Here is an 8,291-nt window from a genome sequence, read left to right on the forward strand (position 1 = left end):
AGTGGAGAAGAATGACGACCTGATCAAGAAGATCGGAATATTCATGGGAGACCCTACACTAGTAGAAGAAGACGAAGAACCCAAGGAGATTCGCCTAGAAGACTACATCATCATCGACGACACCGACTCGGACCCAGACGATAGCGATGATGACTATGTTGATGAAGCTGGAGTAGATATCATGGAGTCTGCAACCGAAGAATATTTCTAGTAGACCACCCCATCAGTAGTAGTATTCCCCCATGTAAATAGAGTAGTCCGAGAAATTTTGCGATAGTTAGACCGATTGTATGCCCTTGTTTGATTAAATGAAGTGAATTGTTTGCTTTTGCCTCATGTGCATATGGGTAGTGTTTTCTCTCTAGACCTCTCTCTATTCTTAAATCTCATCTTTTCTAAACCCATCAGATGCCTCCGAGACGTGACCCCGGATTTGCCTTCCCACCGGAGCTCACTCAGTTGATCCAGCAGCAGAATACGTTGATGCAGTTGCTAGTCCAGAATCAGAATCAGGGGAACAACAACAACAACCCACCACCACCACCACCACCACCACCTGTTGATCACTTAACCCGTTTTCTTAGGCTGAATCCGCCGGTGTTCTCCAGTAGCACCAAGCCTATAGTAGCAGATGATTGGCTCCGTAAGACAGCAAGGGAGTTGACCACGGCAGGATGCATGGATGCGGAAAAGGTGAAGTTTGCCGCACATCAGTTGGATGGACCCGCAGCATCATGGTGGGAGAATTTCACAGCCACTTACCCTATCGACACTGTCACATGGGACCAGTTTCAGCAGGCTTTCCGTACTGCCCATGTTTCAGCAGGAGCTATGGCCATGAAGAAGTGTGAGTTTCGCAACTTGCGCCAAGGAGGACGGATAGTTGGCCAGTATGTGGATGACTTTAGTAAGCTAGCACGTTATGCCCCAGATGACGTTTCTACGGATGCAGCTAAGCAGGAGAAGTTTCTGGAAGGACTGAATGATGAGTTGAGCATGCAGTTGATGGTAGCAATCTTCAACAACTACCAGGAGTTGGTAGATCGTGCTCTTATGATTGAAGGGAAGCAACAGCAGATTGAGAACCGCAAGAGGAAGTATGGACAAGGCAACTACAGTTCTGGAGCTCAGCAGAAGCCATGTTTTACCCCTAAACTGGGAGGACCTTTTCAGCATACTCATGGAGGAGGAAGTTCGCATAATCATAATGGCCCCAAGAATGGTAATGAGACTGGAGGAAGCAATGGCCAGAACCATACCAACCCATCAACCCCAGCCAAGAGAGACCTGAGCCAAGTCACTTGCTTTAAGTGCCAGAAGACCAGACATTATGCCAATGAATGTCCTGAATCCCAGAATGGGAATGGCAATGGAAGCTCTGGGAAGAAGCCGGACCCTTTCAATAGGGGACAGGTGAACCACGTTAATGTGGAGGAGGTTGAAGAGCAGCCGGATGCAGTAATCGGTAAGTTTTTGGTTAAGTCTTTTACTAATCGTTCTTTTTGATACTGGTGCATCGCATTCATACATATCAAGGGGATATGTGGATAAGTATAACCTGCCCACTAAGGTTCTTAGAACACCTATGCTAGTAAGCTCACCAGGAGCGGAGTATAGCCAGCCGAGGGTGTTTTCAAGTGCCATTGAGTATAGGTAGGCACGTGCTTCCCTCAGATTTGATCATTTTGGAATCACGAGGTTTGGATGTAATTCTGGGTATGGATTGGTTGTCGATGTATGGAGGAAACATCGATTGCGCCAGTAAATCGATTTTGCTTACCACCCCAGAAGGAAGAAGGATCAAGTATGTATCCTGACATATGCCTAAGAGGACTCAAGTAAATTCCCTAACAGGAGTTGTATAGGAGGAAGTACCAGTGGTAAAGGATTTTCCTGATGTATTTCCAGAGGAGTTGCCAGGCATGCCACCGGATAGAGATATTGAGTTTTTGACTGAGCTTTTGCCAGGCACAGGGCCAATATCTAAGAGACCATATAGGATGCCCGTAAAGGATTTGGAGGAGATTAAGAAGCTGATTAAGGAGTTACTGGATAAAGGTTATATTCGCCCAAGTTCTTCGCCTTGGGGATCGCTAGTACTTCTAGTGGAAAAGAAGGATGGATCGTTAAGGATGGTTGTTGATTATCGAGGATTGAATGAAGTAACAATCAAGAACAAGTACCCACTACCGATGATCAATGATCTGTTTGATCGATTGCAAGGAGCTAAGGTATTTTCCAAGATCGATCTACGATCAGGATACCATCAGTTGAAGATTCGAGAACATGATATACCTAAGACGGCTTTTACCACCAGGTATGGGTTGTACGAGTATACCGTTATGTCATTTGGTCTGACTAACGCACTTGCCTATTTTATGAACATGATGAATAAAGTGTTTATGGAGTTTTTGGATAAGTTCGTCGTAGTGTTCATTGATGATATTCTGGTTTACTCGAAGAATGAAGAGGAGCATAAGGAGCATTTGCGTTTGGTACTTGGGAAGCTTAGAGAACATTAGTTATATGCCAAGTTTAGCAAATGTGAGTTTTGGTTGAAGGAAGTTGGATTCCTCGGACACGTTATATCCGTAGAAGGTATAGCAGTAGATCCCACCAAGGTTGACACTATGACAAATTGGGAAGCCCCAACAACAGTTGGAGAAATCCGGAGTTTTCTGGGACTTGCAGGATACTACCGGAGATTCATTGAAAATTTCTCGAAGATTGCGAAGCCTATGACGGAGTTGCTGAAAAAGGATACCAAGTTCATATGGACTGAGGAGTGTGAGGCCAGTTTCTAGGAGTTGAAGAAATGTTTGGTTACATCACCAGTGTTGATTTTGCCGGATCAGAACAAGGATTATGAGGTGTATCACAACGCTTCACGTCGAGGACTTGGAGCAGTGCTTATGCAGGAGGGAAGAGTTGTTTCATATGCCTCACGACAGCTTAAGCCTCATGAGTTGAATTATGCCACGCATGATTTGGAGTTAGCAGCCATAGTGCATGCATTAAAGACTTGGAGACATTTTCTCATTGGAAACCATTGTGAAGTGTACACGGATCACAAGAGTTTGAAGTACATTTTCACACAGAAGGAGCTAAATCTCAGGCAAAGAAGATGGTTAGACCTCATCAAGGATTATGATATGAGATTGCATTATCACCCCGGAAAGGCTAACGTAGTAGCCGATGCGCTGAGCCGTAAAAGCCATGTCAACACACTAATGACGGGAGATTTACCGAAGGAGTTAGCCGAGGACCTTCGTGAGCTATGTTTGGAGATAGTTCTGAGAGGATATGTAGCAGCATTGGAGATTCAGTCTACTTTGATGGATAAGATCAGAGAAGCTTAGAAGGATGGCAAGGAGATTGCCTCTATAAAGGAGAAGATGGGCAAAGGAAAAGTTAAAGGATTTCGTGAGGATGAGCACGATACCCTATGGTTTGAAGACCGTGTTTATGTGCCCAATGACCCGGAGATCAGGAAGTTAATTCTACAGGAGGCCCATGATTCACCATATTCGATTCATCCAGGAAATACCAAGATGTATTTGGATTTGAAGGATACTTTCTAGTGGACCGGAATGAAGAAGGATATTGCGGAGTATGTAGCAATTTGTGATGTATGTCAAAGAGTAAAGGCAGAGCATCAGAAGCCAGCAGGATTGTTATAGCCATTGCCGATACCTGAATGGAAGTGGGATAAGCTAGGTATGGATTTTATTACAGGATTTCCCAGAACGCGTTCAGGCTATGACTCGATTTGGGTAGTAGTCGATCGTTTGACAAAGGTAGCTCATTTCATCCTAGTGAAGACTACCTACACCAGTGCTAAGTTGGCAAAGATATACATGACCAGGATCGTATCTCTGCATGGAGTTCCAAAGAGTATTGTATCAGATAGAGGAACCCAGTTTACCTCAAAGTTCTGGAATCAGTTGCATGAAACTTTGGGTACCAGGCTAGAGTTTAGTACAACTTTTCATCCGCAGACAGATGGACAGACCGAGAGAGTCAACCAGATTCTGGAGGATATACTGAGAGCTTGTGCGCTAGATTATGGATCTAGTTGGGACGACAATTTGCCGTATGCAGAGTTCTCTTACAACAACAGTTATCAATCCAGTTTGAAGATGGCCCCTTTCGAAGCCTTGTATGGAAGGAGGTGCAGGACCCCATTGTCGTGGGATGAAGTTGGAGACCGCCAGTTATTTGGACCGGATTTGATTAAGGAGTCTGAACAGAAGGTGAAATTCATTCGCGATAGGATCAAGGTAGCCCAGTCTAGGCAGAAGAGCTACGCAGATTCTAAACGCAAGGAGACAGTTTACGAAGTCGGAGACCGAGTTTATCTTCGAGTATCTCCACTTCGAGGAGTCAAGCGTTTTGGAGTTAAGGGAAAGTTAGCGCCACGTTTTGTAGGACCATACAAGATTTTGGAGTGTATGGGAGAAGTAGCCTGCAAGTTGGAATTTCCCGAAGAATTGTCAGGAGTTCACGATGTATTCCGCGTTTCCCAGTTGAAGAAGTGCCACGCAGAGATGGCTGATATACCGCTGAAAGATACAGTGCCGCTGGAAGTGATTCAGTAGGACAGTGATTTGACCTATGAGGAGAAACCAGTCAAGATTCTTGAGTATGCCAGCCGAGTCACCCGCAGCAAGGTTATCAAGTTTTGCAAAGTTCAGTGGAGCCACCACACCGAAGATGAGGCCACCTGGGAGCAAGAGTAAGAACTGCTAAAGGACCACCCTCACCTATTTTCTAGCCAACCCGAATCTCGAGGGCGAGATTCATCTTAAGGGGGTAGGTTTGTAACATCCCAAATTTTCAATTTGGAATGTTATACATTAGATCATCACTACATATCATATTCTTTTGCTTTTGGTTTGATCCTAGAAATTCTACGCAACTCAAGGACCCTCGGAGAGAGTTGGGGATTTCGTTATTTTCATATTTGAGTTTTCTCAAATTTTGAAAATAGGATCATTTGATTTTATTTATTTTATCTTCAATTATTTCTATTATAAAAATATGAGAGAGGGAATAAAATGACTTTCCCAAAATAAAGAAATATTGAGGATCTAACAAAAAATCAAATAAGATTTTATTTTGGAGTTATTTGCTATTTTATTTGAATTTAGGAAAAATGTGCGTTTTTCAAAATTGCATTTAGGCCCAAAATAAATGTCCATCCCGTTCCGCTTGATTTTAGAAGTCGGGGAAAATTTATTTGGGGATTTTTGGGGTCCGTTTTGTATTTTTTTTGTTTTTCTCCATGTAATAATTAAAAAAACGCACAACCGACTTTGGGCCGTATTCGGCCAGGACTCTGTCCGGCCGGCCTTTATAAGGAGCCGCCCCGAGCCCGTAATCCCACCCCGCGCCGAAGCCCTAACCCTAGCTGCCCCAAGCCGCCGCCGCCCCAAGCCGACGCCGCCGCCGCCGGGCGCCGCCGCCCCAAGCCGCCGCACCACCGCCCCGCGCCGCCGCCGCTAACGCCGCCGCCGCCCGCTGACCCCGCCGCCGTCACCGAGGTTGACCCCGCCGCGCCGCCGGTTTTCACTAGAAAACCGTTCGGTTTTCCCTTCGGTTTTTCGTCGTTTTTTAGATCCGTTTTTTTATTTAGACCGGTTTATTTCCGGTTTAGTTTATTTAGTGAGCGTTCGCTCGTTCGTTCGTTTTAACGAACGCGTTCACCGTTTAGCTACAGAAAACGAACGTTTGTTCGTTAATCTGTTCGTCATTTTTCTTTTTCTCGGATTTTCCGCGATTATTTCTGATCGCGATTTCTGATCCGATTTTCGTCCTAGTATAACTTTTCGCTCGTTTATCGGAATCAGGCGATTGAAGCGCTTGGAGTTTAGTCTCGAAACCCTCTTTCCGTTTAACCAACTCAAACAAGTTTTTGCTTCTGTAAAATTTGACCTAGATCCAGATTAATAAACGAAGCTTGTTTCTTTCGCCGTTTGACTTTCGTTGCTTCATTCGATTTGATTCTTTTTGCAAACCGGAGTTCTTAAGTTGAACTTTCTGGTTAGTTCTCTTAATTGAGTTTTACCTGTGCATTAGTTGAGTACTTATTGTATGCTTGTTTGTTTGCGATAGAGTACCCGAAGTGCGCCGCTTGCTACTTTGAATCGCTAGGTTCCGCGGATCATCAACAAGGCAAGTAACACTTTGATCATACCTCCTACTACCCAGTTTTTATTGCGTTAGATCAATCCTCAAACATTGCATGAATATGATCTAATTAAATTGTGGGTTTTGGGAAGTAGATGAGGTAGTACCTATTACTTGTTTTATTATCAAACCCTTGGGAGTTACTTCTACGTTTGCTTATATTGCCATGCTATGCTAGTAGACGTGGATTGGGTGAGTGTATCCATGACAGATGTGAGATTGATAAATTGATGGTTTATTTAAGGTGGCAAATTAAACACACATCTGGGTGGATTGAGGCACCTAGGTATTCCAGCGATTGCCTGTTTTTTTATGGACCGCCACCCAGGCTCAAAGGCATCATGAGATTATTCATACTAGAAACTTCCGTGTGCAGCCACAAGCTACTATGGGCTCTAGCATAGTTGATTAAGTCATGCGAACTCTTACAGTGGTAGACTAGCAGATGTAGGGAAAGTAGGTGTAACGGTCTACCCATTCGTAAGGTGCTAGCACTTCTAAAAGACTATGTCTCGGTCACCCGTTTCTCAAACACCATGTAGTGCGAGAATCCCAACGGAGGAGATCGAGTCTTGTGGGGGGAAATGCGCAAACCTCTGTAGAGTGTATAAACTAATCAGGGTTAGCCGTGTCCCCGGTTATGGACAACTTGAGTATCTAGTACTTGGATTATCATGTGAATCTCATCATGTTACTCTAATTAATATTGTTGGGTTTTATATATGATGCTTAATTGGGATTGAGAGGGTGTCTACACTCTCAATGTTTAACAACTACCATGATAGTTAAATAAAATTTATTCCTTTGCAGTAGGGAAAAATTGGCTTTACGCAAAACTGAAACCATAGAGCTTTCCACCAGCCAAATATGTATGTAGTATAGCCTTATTCTTTCATTACTCTCTATGTGTTACTTTGCCAGCATATTCCATGTGCTGACCCATTTCGGGCTGCAACGTTCATGTTGCAGACTTTTCAGACGACGAGTAAGGTGCCTTTAGGTCGTGGTTCTATACTCAGTGATGCCGTTGGAGTTGATGGACTCACTTATCTTCCAAGCCTTCCGCTGTTATCGTTATTAAATGGCCTTAAGCCATATTTATTGTAATAAGTTCTCTTTTGAGACATTCGATGTAATAAGTGTGTGATTTCTACTCTGTTATAAATCCATCCAAGTACTGTGCGTGTCAGCATTACTGGTCCAGGGATGACACTGAGGCACAGAGATCGGACTGTTTGAGGTCTGGTCGCTACAATTTTGTGGAAGATTATATGTGCAGATCCATTATGCTATTTAATACCCCTCTGATCTTGAGCATGATTATCATTTTTGAGCGGTTACTTTTGTTCTTGAGGTCACGGGAGAAACCTTGTTGCAAGTAATCATGTGAACTTGATATGTGTTCGATATTTTGATGGTATGTATGTTGTGATTCCCTTAGTGGTGTCATGTGAACGTCGACTACATGGCACTTCACCATATTTGGGCCTAAGGAAATGCATTGTGGAGTAGTTATTAGATGATGGGTTGCGAGAGTGACAGAAGCTTAAACCCTAGTTTATGCGCTACCTCGTAAGGGACTGATTTGGATCCAAAAGTTTAATGCTATGGTTAGATTTTTATCTTAATACTTTGCTCGTAGTTGCAGATGCTTGCGAGGGGGTTAATCATAAGTAGGAGGTTTGTTCAAGTAAGAACATCACATAAGCACCGGTCCACCCACACATCAAATTGTCAAAGTAGCCAACACAAATCAAACCAACATGGTGAAAGTGACTAGATGAAATTCCCGTGTACCCTCAAGAACACATTGCTTATCATAAGAGACCGTTTTGGCCTGTCCTTTGCCTCAAAAGGTGTAACACCCTAAGAATCCTGCTATAGTAATTGAAAGGATTGATATGGTTGACTAGGGGGGTGAATAGGCAACTACCAAATTTTAGCTTTTCTTTACCAAATTAAACATTGCATCAAAGTAGGTTGTCTAGATGTGCAACTGGTGAGCAACCTATATGATGCAATAACAACAAGCATATAAGCAAGCAAGGGAAGAAACACTAAAGAGCTTGCACAAGTAAAGGTAAGAGATAACCAAGAGTGGA

The sequence above is a fragment of the Triticum aestivum genome, chromosome 2A, assembly GCF_018294505.1.
Source record: "Triticum aestivum cultivar Chinese Spring chromosome 2A, IWGSC CS RefSeq v2.1, whole genome shotgun sequence".
Classification (NCBI taxonomy): Eukaryota; Viridiplantae; Streptophyta; class Magnoliopsida; order Poales; family Poaceae; genus Triticum; species Triticum aestivum.